The sequence below is a fragment of the Oreochromis aureus genome, linkage group 17 (assembly GCF_013358895.1).
Source record: "Oreochromis aureus strain Israel breed Guangdong linkage group 17, ZZ_aureus, whole genome shotgun sequence".
Taxonomy (NCBI): domain Eukaryota; kingdom Metazoa; phylum Chordata; class Actinopteri; order Cichliformes; family Cichlidae; genus Oreochromis; species Oreochromis aureus.
This window is the reverse complement of record NC_052958.1, coordinates 11,315,846-11,329,930: the sequence shown is the minus strand read 5'-3', so window position 1 is coordinate 11,329,930 and position 14,085 is coordinate 11,315,846. Positions and strand designations below refer to the sequence as shown.

The window sequence follows — 14,085 nt, the reverse complement described above, 5'->3', positions numbered from 1 at the left end:
TCTGCAAAGATTTCCATTGCCATTACAGCCCTGTTCACGATTGTAGAATTTGATGTCAGTCAAAAACCTATAGCACCCAAATTACTGCATGTTCCTTCAAGGAGCTCCGCAACAAAAAACATGTATTATTGCACTATAGTAGATACAGTTTGATCAATGATTTCACAGTTCATAACTGTTCCTGCCTTAACTCGTGCCAATTAGCAAAGAAATTAAAGAAACATCACAAAACTGCAGTGTGACATCAGTGAATCAATCATTAAAAAAGGGTTCATAAAAAAAGGTTAATAAAGTAGATCTATGAACCTTTCTTAGTGATCCATTTCACCTTTACCCCACCGTCAAGCTACGAATTAGTCCATAGGGCAGAGTCCTACCATATAGTCGTTCTTGTATGACGTGTGAAAGCTCTGGCAAGACATAAATATCAAATATTATGCATGATTTAAATATGGTTGGTCTCACCTTTAAGATGATCTTTTCTTGCACCTTTGGGCTGCTTTCACTGTCACTAATAGTTATCAATTGGTTCCTGGAAGTTTTTCTGTCTCACCTTGCACTTCTGTCTTGTGGGTCAAAATGATGATCATTCAATTTGATTTGGAGATTATGTATCGGAATTTCAGGAGCGGGACCACGCCTCCAAACACGCTCCTTCCAGTTGTCATCTATATAGGTTCTCCCCCAGTTCTGCAGGCTGTTCTTTCTCGTTTACGTGCCCCCACCCTCCCTCCGTCCTTGTTCTCAATTCTTTAACTTCTTCACTCCTATTTAGTACATGGGGATCTGCCAGGCCCGGGAACCGTCGCCAGTCCCCTTCGAGGCCTTCCCCAAACCGCAGCTCAATTCATGTCCAAGCATTCACCTTTGCCTACTAAAATGCTATCAAACCTAAAATGAGGACGTGGGCCCAGCTAGTGAAATTCATTTTTGGGGAAAGTGGACAAAATCTTAAGGAGACAAATGTGCCCTGCAGGTTGGGTGGGGAGTAAAGATTGTATTTGCATCTGTAAAAAACTCCTGCATTTTCTATGTGCAGTCGGCTGGCACAGAGTTCATGTCATTTCTGCTGAATGTTCTTTTCCAGAACCTTTTCAGACATTTCGGACAGTTGAACCTTCAGATTTGACAAGTTAATCCTGGAGAATGTATTGCACAATGCCTTCTTAAACTGACACGCCCCCTTTGGCCTTGGAAAGTGCACTCTTCAACAATCATCCACATGAAATTGATGTCATTTAAAACACAAGCTGATATTTGAAGTCTCAAATGTGAGGTACATGACAAAACTTTCAGGAAGCAGACTAAAAATCTGCGATACCTGTGAAACCTATCAAAGGTGCATACGAAGATGATTTAAAGCGGCGATGTATAGGTGCACTTTTTGATTTTTATGGGCTAGTCTGAATTCTTTGCACTTCCTATTATTACTACAGTCATAAGCACTACATGTTAGGGGAAAATGCATAAATAATGACTAAAATATGAAGTAATTCTAGAGTTACTCTGTGAGTGAAAGCTATATGAAACACAATAAAAATAGTTTAATTGAAGAAATGAAAGTCTTTCCAAAGTTTTCTTATAAAGGCCACCACTTTCTTATTTCTGCCACCTGCTTGTATCATTAAATCCCCCGAGGTTTTGATCTAAAAAGTGAGCAGCAAAATAAATAAATAAATAAATATGATAATAGTAGAAATACACAAAAGGCAAATCTCCCCACATAAATGAGGAACACAGCCAGGGGTGAATAGATAAGAAGCAACACATAAATGAAAAGTGTAAAGGTATAAATGGTCCACAGACTGCAGGTATAAATATGTATTATGAACCTGCTCCGCTGGTGCATTGCTCTGGGCTTCCATTCTTCCACGTGGAAAACAGCTACGGATGCTACGTTTTAACCAATCAAATTTGCCCCTGGGCAGGTCGTTTTTGATGCAGTGGAGCGCAGTAATCTCAGCCAATCCTTTTCTGTGACTGCTGGGGCTTTTGGGTCAGAGAGACGAGGGGAGTGGTATGAAGAGAAAGTCACCAGGCAACTACGGTCATAGCCTGTGGCAACAAATATGCAGTAAATCCATAAAAGCTTTAGTTTCTGTTCAAGTTCATTATTACAAAGTTCACCTAAATTTATTACTGGAACAAACGTTTTTTTTTTTAAAAAAATTTCATTTACGGCTTTCTAAATGACCCAAATTTGATTCACATTTTATTCCATTTCATTTTATGTTGCTTTAGATTTTAAAATTCAGTAACGGAGAGATAATAATGTATATACTGCTGAACAGCTATCTGGTGTGTGAAGCACACAGAGATGTGTGGCAAGGTTTTGACAGAAGACACTTATCTATGTTTGCTTTCATTTGCCTTCAATCCCCCTGTGTGGCCTGAGTCATTTGAAAAACACACAGAAAATATAGCAGATATAAAATTCCTGTTGTGGAAAAAAAGAATCCAATATGATGTTTCACACGATTAGAATAAAGGAATGGAAATGCAGGGGTGAACCGTAACAATCACATTTGAAACACCACAGAGCCAAGTAAAAGATATTTTAATGTCAGTTAAAAAATGTCTTGACTCAGTGACTTGAACGGTTTAGAAGTTAACTTTCACTCCATTTTATTTTTTGCACTGGAGTAGAAAAGTTTCACCTGCTGCCATCGGCATCATCGTCATAGATTGCTGAGCAATCCTTATCCTTTAAAACAACTTCTCAGAAATGAAGAGGTCAGAGGAAGATTATCCCACATTAATATTAATAATGTGCTTTCTAACTAGAAATCACACCTAGCAAAGACTGGAAAAAGCATGCATTTGAAAACACTACATTTAAAATAAGGTGCCAATTCAGAAAAAGTAAACAAAAAAAGCATGTATGCTCACGCCCCACAACTGCAAATTTACCTTACACATAAATGCATGACATGGATGAGAAAAAATGTCTTTTGGGATGATATTACTTTCTGATTTGCCGATTGCCTCAATGCTATCAGCTCAAAGGAAACCTGCCTTTAAAAAAAATAACTTCCATGGCATTATTTTTATGTATAAAACCAACGTCCTCCTTTACAATGTCATCATCAAACTGACAGTACAGACTCTATATCAACTAATGGCAATTCATGGATCTGCTTGCGGCAAACAGTTCCTGTTTGTTGTAAAAAAGGCGACTCCTTTCTGCTTCACTCAGCCATTTATCACACAGACCATCACAGTAGGGCTGGCTATTACTTCTTAAAAATGAAAATATGTCATCAAACAAGAGAGGAATCGTGTAGTTATAGAGTTATACTTTGCTTTATAGCTACACCACTTATTAAAATCTGTAACCGTTAAGGAGTTATGAGAGTCAGGGAGCCATTTTGATTGGTGTGGTGTATATGGTGGTTGGGTTTAAACGAGTGAAACTGGATGTCCAAGCTGAATAAGCTGAATCACCGGTTTTAGTTTAATTGGATTTAGGAGTAAAATGCCTTAATGACTTGGCATTGTCTCATGTGGCAGCTGTTATGGGACTTTAATTAAGTAGTACAACTTCATTTAATGGTAAACATATGGAGTCAGCAGGAGCTAACACAGTTGTTTTGTTTCAGGTGAATTTAGGTTACTATAGGTCACCTACAACTTCCCCAAAAGCACACACCAGTTTTCACTTGGAGAAAACAGTCACTGCTTCCAATACAGTAATAATGTATGAAATACAGTGGGGGAAATGACTATTTGATCCCCTGCTGAATTTGTAAATTGACTCGCTTAAAAAGAAACTATTATCTCTCATTTTTAAAATATGAACCAAAAAATTCAGAAAAAAAAAAACACATAACAAAAAATTATAAAGTAGCTTTCAAGCCATTGAGTCAACTAAGTATTTGATCCCTTACAATCCAGGCAGACCTCTGGCTCAAACAGACAGGCAGTGTGTCCTTGTGGCACATACATTACAATCAATCATTCGATTACAGAATCTCCTGATCTAAACTTATTATATGTATAAAGCACACATGTCCACATAACTGTTTTCTTCCATTCCAACCTCTCCACCACTATAGGCAATACCAAAGAGTTGTCAAAGGACATCAGTGACAAGACTGTAGACCTGCACAGGTCTCTCACGGGCTGCAAGACAATCAAGCAAGAAGCTTTGATGAGAAGGTTAGTGCAATTATTCGGAAATAAAATAGATATAAAATGATCAATCACCCTAGGTCTGCAGCGCCATGCAAGATCTTGCCTCATGGGGTGAGGATGATCATTTGAAAAAAGGTGGATTGCCACAAAACTACATGGGAGGAGCTTGTTAATGATTTGAAAGCCTCGGGAACCACATCCTCTTCTACAAGAAGAATACCACTGAAAACACATTACACTGTAATGGAGTGAACTCTTACAGCATCTCCAAGGTCACCATGCTGAAGGTACATGTACAGGCCTGTTTGCCAATGAACATCAGATTCAGAGCAGGCCCGGGAGCAAGTGTGTGGTCAAACGAAACCAAAATTTAGCTCCATGACATCAAATCAACTCACTGAGTTTGGAGGAAGAGAAATGGTGAGGATGAGCCAAAGAACACAATCCCCATAGTCAAGTGCAGAGTCAGAAACATTAAGCTTTGGGGGTGTTTTTTCTGCTGAGGATACAGGATAACTTTACCACATTGATGGGCCACGTAAAAAAATCTTGGACGGGAACCTTCCCTCAACCAGAACACTGAAGATGGGTTGTGGATGAGTCTTCAAGAATGACAATGACGCACGACGTAACACCAAGCCAACAAAAGAGTGCCTAAAGAAGAAAGACACTAAGGTCATGGAGTGGCTTGGCCAGTCTATAGACCTCAATCCTGTGGAACAAGTTTGAAGGGAGCTAACGCTTCAAGTTCAGCCACCAGCAAAGAAAATTAAAAGATTTAGACAGCTCCTATAAAGAGCAGTGCGACAAAACATCCCTCCTGAGATGTGTGGAAGCCTGGTGACCAACCACAAGTAATGTCTTATAGCCGTTCTTGCAAACAAAAGTTTCTCCACCAAGTCTTAAGTTACATTTTGCTTGGAGATCAAATACATATTTCACTTAATGGCATGCAAATCAACGCAAATCAATGCATACCTTTTAAGTAACTTTTCTTCTGGATTTTTTGTTGATATTCTTTCTCTCTCAATTAAAATTAAACTGCCATAAAAATGTGAAACTGTTCGGTTCTTTATAAATGAGCAAACTTAGAACATCAGCAGGGGATCAAATAATTCATTCTCCCACTGTATTAGGCCTGGCATGGCCATTTGTCCACATTTAGGTGACTTCTAATGCATCAGTTCAAATAGAGCTCCACTAGAAGCACCATATCTAACACAATCTTCATGTATAACAAAGGGAGAAAAGGGGCTTAATCTTGTCAAACATAGCACAAAGCAATCAGTAGGGCTGATCTTCGATGAGGGAGATGGATTATAATCAAATTGAAGCTCAGAGTCTGGCTATCATCCGGTGGAATTAACTCTGGCACATCAACAGACCACAGGAGTGCAATGAAAGAACAATAAGAGGTTTTGCGGATGAATGTTTCACTTTTTAGGACAGTTTTCATGAAATTGACAGAAATATTTTTAATACACGGAACAGGGAAAATGGGCACAATGCTTGCAGTGAATGAAAGCAGAAAAAAGTGATAGCTTGGGATAGTTTAGTACCTTTTGTGGTATAAGATAAAGGCCATTATGGCATAATATTAAGGTTTTATGGAAGAACTTTAAATGTATTGGTGTATTCAAATTGTATGAAAACAAGACTTTGTTGGAAGAGATCTGGGTAGAGTGCTGGAATGAGTGTCTTCAGATAAATGTGCAGAATTTGGAATAAATCAGTCAGCGTTAAATAGCAGGTAGGCTGAGTCAAACCCCTAGATAAGGCATGTTGCATTATTTATGGTTATCTGTAGTGGCCATTCATTAACCACCTTTCAATAGATGACAAAGACTGATAGATGGTTATCTTGTTAGAGGAAAAATTTATTCATTGGGCACATTACACAAATATAATTGATGGCTAGATAATGCTGAACAGTTGACTTGTTAGCAAGACTCTCTTTAATTAACATCAATATGCACTGCACGTGTCTTCACACGGGAGAAAGTTACAACATTGTATGTTCTATACAAAGCGCTTGTAAGAAGTGTCAATGCGCCATTTTTTCAGAACACACTCAAAAATTCCTTACAGTTCAATGCCAGATCAAAACAGACCACACCTGTGATCACATGAAATATTAAAATAATGTTTCAAACTTTATAACTTCAGTAAAACAAAGAATTGTAAACAAAGGAGGTCTTTGTCAGGGACGTTTGGATCCACTGTGTGTACCATTACAGTATGCATGCACAATGTGCCCTTATGCATTCAGAACTTCATTTGTGCCCTTGCATGTCCTTTTGCATCCTCTCCCTCAGGCCTAAAGTAATTGTCACGGATGTCAACTTAAGAGAAAAAACAAGGCATGGAAGCAGAGGACCATGTCCAGGCAGGACACACAGGACAAAAGCTCAGTCAGGCACTGCCTTGTGGGACTGTGACAACTATAACAGAGAGCCTTCACCAGTTTTCAGAGGGCAGGTCTTGTGGCCTCTGTATTCATCCAGAAAATGTGCTGTTTGTGTATTAAGCCATTTATGGTAATACAGAAAAAAAAATCAAACAATTTAAACTGAAAGTAATTTAACTAGAAGTAATTTAACCTGACCTTTTGATTTAAAGCATAGAACAGCTTAACAGTGGAGGTCAAAGAATAACAAACAAAAAGTTAAGAATGATCACAAATACATTGGTTCCCTCAGCTGTTAAAATAGTCCTTTAAACTCCAACATGGATAGCTATGCAAACATCATCTTGTTTCAGCAATAAAATAATGTAGTTATCCAAAGAGCCACGGCATGGATTATAACTAGTTCTGCATTAGTGTTTAATCACGAAGTCCCGAATTTACTGTGACTGTTAATTTCCATTTGACTTTAACTGTCGTGGACATTTCCAGTGTTTGTGTTGCCGACAGCAGCTTTAGATACGAGCTACAAGAATCCATGATTAAGTGATTATACAAAAGTTTAATTAGTAGCATTCTTGTAGGGAAAATTGCTAAAAAAAAAAATAAAGCTAACAATTTGACACAAACTAGCGTACACTGGGTAGGATGTGCAGATGGAAAATCTGGTTATGCTGAAGTAATGGCAATGCTACAGACTGAAAAAATATGATCAAGTTTAATATTGGTTTGCTTTAATAAAAAATGAAGAAAAAAAAACACGTTGTGATGTCAGTCCATCTACTATGTGAGACAAAAAAAACTAACAACTTTAAAACTGTGTCTTAATCATTAGTTTATAGGCATGTTATATTGTAGAGTTCCAGCCATCCATTTTCTCCCATTTATCCAAACCAGGGTCAGTGAGAGGCTGGAGCCTATCCCAGGTATCACAGGGCAAAAGGCACACCCTAGACAGGTCGCCAATTTCTTGCTGGGCTAACACTGAGAGACAGACAACCATTCACACTCACATTTACACCTATGACCAATTTAGAATCACCAATTAACCTAACCCCATGCATAATTTTGGACTGTGGGAGGAAGCTGGAGTACCTGGAGAGAACCCACACAGACATGAGAAGAACATGCAAACTCCACACAGAAGCAGCCGATGGATTTAAATCCAGGACTTCCTAGCTTTAAGGCAACAGTGCTGCCTGCTGTAAAAATCACATACTAAAGTATAAATTAATGCATTTTAATGCATTATGTTTGCAACTAAATACCTCCAAGAATTCAACATTACAGATTGATTTTTATACAGCACTTTGTTTACAACAACTCCTGTTGTATGTTATACTAGATACAATGTAAAAAAAAAAAAAAATACATAAACAATATCATGCTAGCAAATGCAGCTACCAGTAGCTTACTGTAATTAACTAATGAAGTTAGGTAGGCATTTTGGACACACACAGACAGCTGCACTCTCCACACATGCACAGTTTCTGTTCTAGTCTACATGCAAATGTGCAGGTGTCCGTGCAGTGTTGCATCTGCCCTGACAGCTGTGCGGTTTCAACAAACTGGAGGGTAACCAGGCAGAGTGTCATGGAATCCCTCTGAGGATGCAATTTACGACATAAGACACTTGTAGTAGGGCTACCAGTGACACCTTTGAGAAGGATAAACAAAAACTCTCCATAGTCGTCTGCATATCTGTGCATGAAATACAATCTCTGCTTATCAGGGGTGGAGAAAAGGCGAAAAAGGAATTTTATTCAGACTGTGTGTGCAAGGGATGCATACATTGGTAATGGATCCGTTAGGCTCCATATTATAAGAAAGAGAGAAGGCTTGCTAACTGCTTTCCTAAAGTTGATTATAACTGCAGATCATAAATAGCATGAATATATATATATATTCAGGAATATAATTTACAGTCACTGCATTTTTAAAAAATGCCCACAAAGACCCACAAGTCCCAGTAGTTAATGTCTGTTCACAGCTTGTAAAGTCTGTGTTTGCCTGAGCTGGAAACTGTTGAAAAAGCATCATCAGTGTGAAGGGGCATGGAAGTGTATAGAGGTGTGGATAGCTCCAATTAGCATCTGAACAGCAGTGAAACCACCAAGCGAGAACTTTCCTCACTCTAGCATCCAATGAACCAAAAATGAGAGTCACTTACAATTAGCTGCTACACCAGTTGTCACCAGCTCTACACAATGGTCAGCTTGAGAAACATATAACAAAACTACCAACAAAACAAATCATTTTGTCCTCTGCTTTATATAAGAAGATTAAATCTCCCCAGCTGCACATATAATATCTACTCCCCTCCACAGCAGGTGAACAATCATGCGGAGGCTATACACAAATCTTAACTCATATACAATAAAGCTCTCTTTTTCCCTTCAATGCACACATCTATGAGTAAACAGGAGATGGAGAAAATGTTTGTGAAATTGGCTTTGAGCTTTGACTCCCTCAATAAGTCTAGGGTCAAGTCAAGGAATTTAGGTTTGTGGCAGCAGAGGCACTGGGAGGAAAAAAAAGAAAAAAGATAAACATGATCAGTGCTTTCCTTTTAGGGTTCATTACTCTGCCGATCCCGGGTGAGCCAGAGTTGAGAAGAGGAGTTAATTCCTACCAAGTGAGAAAAAACACATTAACTGAGACCTATCCATCTTCGCCGTGCTGACACCTCCATTTAAATCTCTTATTTCTAAAGGATGCAGACGGAGAATCATCTTCTTTATGTATTACAGAGGCTGTATAAATGTGTGTGATGCTTTTTGCAGTAAAAATTTTTCATCATGATATTTTCAATTTAAAAAGAGGCCAGCATTTCCTGCTCTTTTGAAAAATTAAATGATATTTTCTGTAGATTAATATTAGACATCCGGCAGTATATTTATAATGCTAATGCAGGTTGGTGTGTTTTCATTTGCTCCAGGGAGTGAAAACTATGATTTGGGGGAGGGTCTCTATTAATCTACCTAAAGCCCATATTTTAAACATGAGCCACATTAAAATTACACTTGACATTTCATCAACAAGAGGTCTATAATACCTTTAGGGGAAGCTATACGTAAAGATGAAAAATTGTATTAATAGTTACCAAGTCCCACACATGAGGTCAATCTGCTTATAGAATCTTTTCAATAGAAAGTTTTCGTCCCTCTCCATCTTTCCTGTGCTCCCTTGTCCCCTCCGTCTCTCATTAATCTTTACCTAAATCTCCCACTACCTAGCTAATATATACACCAAGTGGTTTTGTCACTGGGTCCCTTGTTGGTTGGTGTAATGAGCAGCCTTAGAACGAGATCTGCTGACTTTAATCAAATCAGCCGCGGGTGTCACAAGCTCCCCAATGAGGGCAGCTTTGTGCCATGTCTGCCAATATTATGCCCCATTAAGAAACAATGGCAGAACGCACACCCCAAAAACACACACACGCTGATTGGCGCTAATCAGAGAATGAATTAAAAGTGCTAGAGTGCCCTGGGTCTACTTCATAGAAGTAAAATTAGAAGCAAAATAATTGACGTTAAAAGACATACAATATGTCACAGTAAACAAGTTTTGCTAAAATCACCTCCATGGAGGTTTTGGGATTTTATGAAAAAAAGAATACAAGAATTATTATAAAACTTTATTATTTATAAAAGAAGTTTAACAAAATTAATGAACCTACTGCTGCACTTCTCTTTCACTGGCATTATAGCATTTAAACACAAAAGTAATTAGCTTAAGTTTTGTTTTTCCCCCACAAAAACATTTGTAGTCCTACAGGAGTTCTATTAGTGTTCCAAGCCAATCCACAGGATTGAAACTGGGCCCAATCCAAGAGCTGTTTGATGTTTCAATATTGGCTACATAAAACTAAATCTATTTCCAATCTTTCGTGTTTTGCTTCAGGTACACCAAACTGTCAAATAAAAGCTGTTTTGAGACCAAAAAAACAAAAACAAAATACTGGAAAGCCTCTTTGCACACTGCGTTGTGAACAAGTGAGCTGTATAGCATAAAGCAGCTGGAGTTTTATTAAATCCGCCACACACACTACCAGGAACGACTCACTCAGTACTCTCCAACATGAGAAATCATTACCTAGATTGCTCACAGGTATCGCCAAATATCATGGCCATGACTTTCTGTTGTCTGCCACTCATTATTACAAACTAAGACTGCTTTTTTTTGGCAAATACGTTCCCACTTCTGCTTTCTACACATGTCTATAAAGATTGACCAATCTTGTGAAATTTCCAAACTTCATGACTTGTTAACAATAGGAAACAACCTAAAAACATACCGTCACTGAGTAAAAAAAAAAAAATTCTACTCATGGTACATTGATTACTACAAATCTACTTTATGTGGCACAGCTCAAACTATACACACATGTGCATCCACACACTCCCGATGGACCTAACCTTCAGGGGAACAGGACTTGCCTTAAAGTGGGAAATAATTTCCAATACATATTAATGAAGCAGAGTTGAATCGATGCCCTTGGAACTTTATGAGAGTGTGTGCCAGTGCAATGCTGCGACAGCATCACGGTGTATGTGTGGTTCAGATTTTTGGAGGTAGCGGCAGAGGGTGGTAGCGCTAGCTTGGCTCAACGGTTAGAGCCCTCATCTATCATGCTGAGCTCAGTGTGATGGGGCCTCATAGGTCCCGTGGGAATGACCCTGATTATGAAAAAGCCTATCAGGTCCAGATAGAAGGACTAGCAGCGTTTTAGTTCTTCACTACTTTATGTGTAAGCTATTTTCTGTTGTGGATGGATGCTTGGATACATCAGAATTGTACATGAGGACAAAATTATTAGCCCCCCTCGTGAAATTTAAAGTTCTTGTCAAAATAAAATAGATTTTTTCCCCCCAAACAGAGCAAGGGATTTTCAACATTCAGCATTCCTAAACATGCTACTTTTCTTTAGAGAACATAGACTATTTCTTTTTAGAACACAATAACAGAATTATTTCAGGAAAAAAAAACGCCAGGTATTTTTAGCACTAGAAAACTGACCTTTTATTGACACAAACCACGCTAAAAACTTCACCAAGGGTTTGAGTCATCACTGGCTAAAAGAAAGAAAACATTATCATGCTTTTCCAAGAGTCAAAACAAAAGAAAACATTATCACAGCTTTTCCAAAAGAGTCAACAAGCTACAAGCCTGGAGAAGTAAGAATTATCAAAAATGAAAAATAAGAGCCCCAAAGACCTCAGAACAACTGCCAAGACACTTAGCCAAGTTGGGAAGTGTAGTCTCAAAGATGAGAATCATTAGAAAGCCACACAGGAATGGACCGTGAGGTTACAGACCAAGAAAAAACCCACTTCTGCAGAAGAGACACCTTCAATGCAGACTGAAGTATGTTAATGACAACTTGGAGAAACACTGCACACTGGAAGGGTATCTAGTGCTATATAAAACTTCAAGTGGTCATGAGCAAAACTGTGTTTATGTCGTCTCTTTGTCACATAACAATAACAATTCATGTCACTCCTGCTGAAGAACTACTTCCAGAAGTTTAAAGTGAATATTATTAACTGGCCAACACAAAGCCCAGACTTTAAAATCTGTGGAGTAAACTGCAGACCAAGCTCCATTCCAGAAGACCATCAAATATGGAGGAGCTTGAGAGATTTGCCAAAAAAGAAGGAGCTGGGATTGCTCAGGAAACGTGGGTGAGAACGTTATAAACTAGAATAAATGACTACGGGTTGATATCCAGCAGGAAGGATACACAACTTACTATTAGCAGGGACGCTAATAATTCTGACCAGCGTAGTTTTTGGTTTTTGTGAAATAATTCTGCACCATTGTTTTCAAACTAAAAGTATAAGAAAGCACAAAGAAACCTATTTGGAACACTAGGAAGAAGAAAATAAAAACCAAAGTAGATTAGAAAGTTATCTGGCTTTAAAAAGAGATTACAAATTAGCTGAAAATCTTTCTGCTGTCAGAGATAAAAGAAGAACAAAAGCAGAGACAGAGGATAACCAAGTACAGACTCAGTAGCCACAAATTGGCTGTCAAAAAAGGGAGATATAAAAAATTATAGCAAAACAAAAACAGAACACTTTAGAGGTGATATATAGATATATACACTTCCTTGAAAAATACTTTAACATTTTAAAGAGCTTAATGATTTCTGAAATTAGATATACTGTCTTCAGGAGACCGGGCAGCAAGTGTACAAACACTGTGCACATGTGGAACCATCCATGCAAAGTCCTGCCTCTGCAGCTCATTGCTGAAATCATCTGCTTGTTCATCAAGGACTTTGAGCGTGTACTGAACAGAGAACTTTACAACCTCTGCAGCACTCACGTGACTCAAATATGTAAACCCACCATTAACTAAAGCCAGTGGTTCCTGCATACGAAGGGACATTACCAGGTGAGCAGACATGAAATTAAGAATGTCCACATATCTATAAATTAAAATTGTGCCCAAAGCCTGGAAAAAGGTAAGCATGTTTCTAGTAATCTTTCGCTTTTCCACCCAGCATTGTTCACACACGAGGAAGGCATTTTTAATCAGTTTATTGGTTTCCAGGGGACGGAACGGAAATGGGCAGGACAATGTCAGTTTGCAAGAAAATAAAGATACTCAAGAGTGTAATTAAAAACTGTCTTGCTGCAGTAACACCACACACACGCGTGCACACACACAGACACACAACTGCAGCATGGTTAGGCTTATTGTTATTCCTGCGCTGTGTTGCCACTGCATGATCACGCTGATACCCTGGGGCAATTTGTTATGGACATCAGAGGAACAGCAAAGGTTACAAGCAAGACAAAGTATCAGCCGGCCTATCATAGCATCCACTGACTCAGCACTTTTAAAAGACATCACGTGCTGTTGGTAGAAAAAAAAGACCCAAAAAGGAAAGAAAAACCAGAGCCACTCTGATGACATAGACAAAGCAAGGGTGTTAAAAAAAAAGGGCAACAATCTGACTGACAACAGCAGAATTAGCTCAAAGATGTCGTGTAAATTTATTCTCATTTTTGAAAGCAAGTTAAGTGGTTGTAATTGGGTGGTGAATGTTACACAAAGTACATAACGTCTTACCCTCACACTGTAAGCCTAAATGGGACTTTTCCCATTGACAAGCCATGGAAAAAAGGAAATTTATCCAATCAGCAGGAAGATAAATAATTAAAAATGAAAACACAGGCTATATAGGGCAAATTTCTGAAGAACACGTTCCCATTCGCCAGTTCATTCAGTGCAATTACCTGTAAAGGCCAAACTTATCTTAAAAACAAATCAGATGGCATTTCACACTCAATTTACAAACACAGGCCCTCAGACTGATATTGAGCTGGAGCTGCTCCTGCATAATCCATATCTCAATGATCTTAAAGCCTCAGAATCCTCCTCTAAGTTATCTGCTTTTTATCTGGAGAAGTTAAAATCAGTAATTTTTATTCTCCTGGGGCATTGCTGGCAAATTCATGTGGCAAATTTGTCTTTATTCAACCAATAAACATCCTCCTCCAAGTCTATCTAACTTTAAAACCTATCAATCCAGATAC

The 14,085-nt window shown here is 38.5% G+C and overlaps 1 long non-coding RNA gene across 3 annotated transcripts in view; it reads right to left on the bottom strand.

Annotated features, from left to right (window-relative positions):
• The window catches only part of LOC116309846, a 108,172-nt gene that overhangs the window by 69,657 nt on the left and 24,430 nt on the right, over positions 1 to 14,085 (bottom strand). The window lies entirely within an intron of this gene.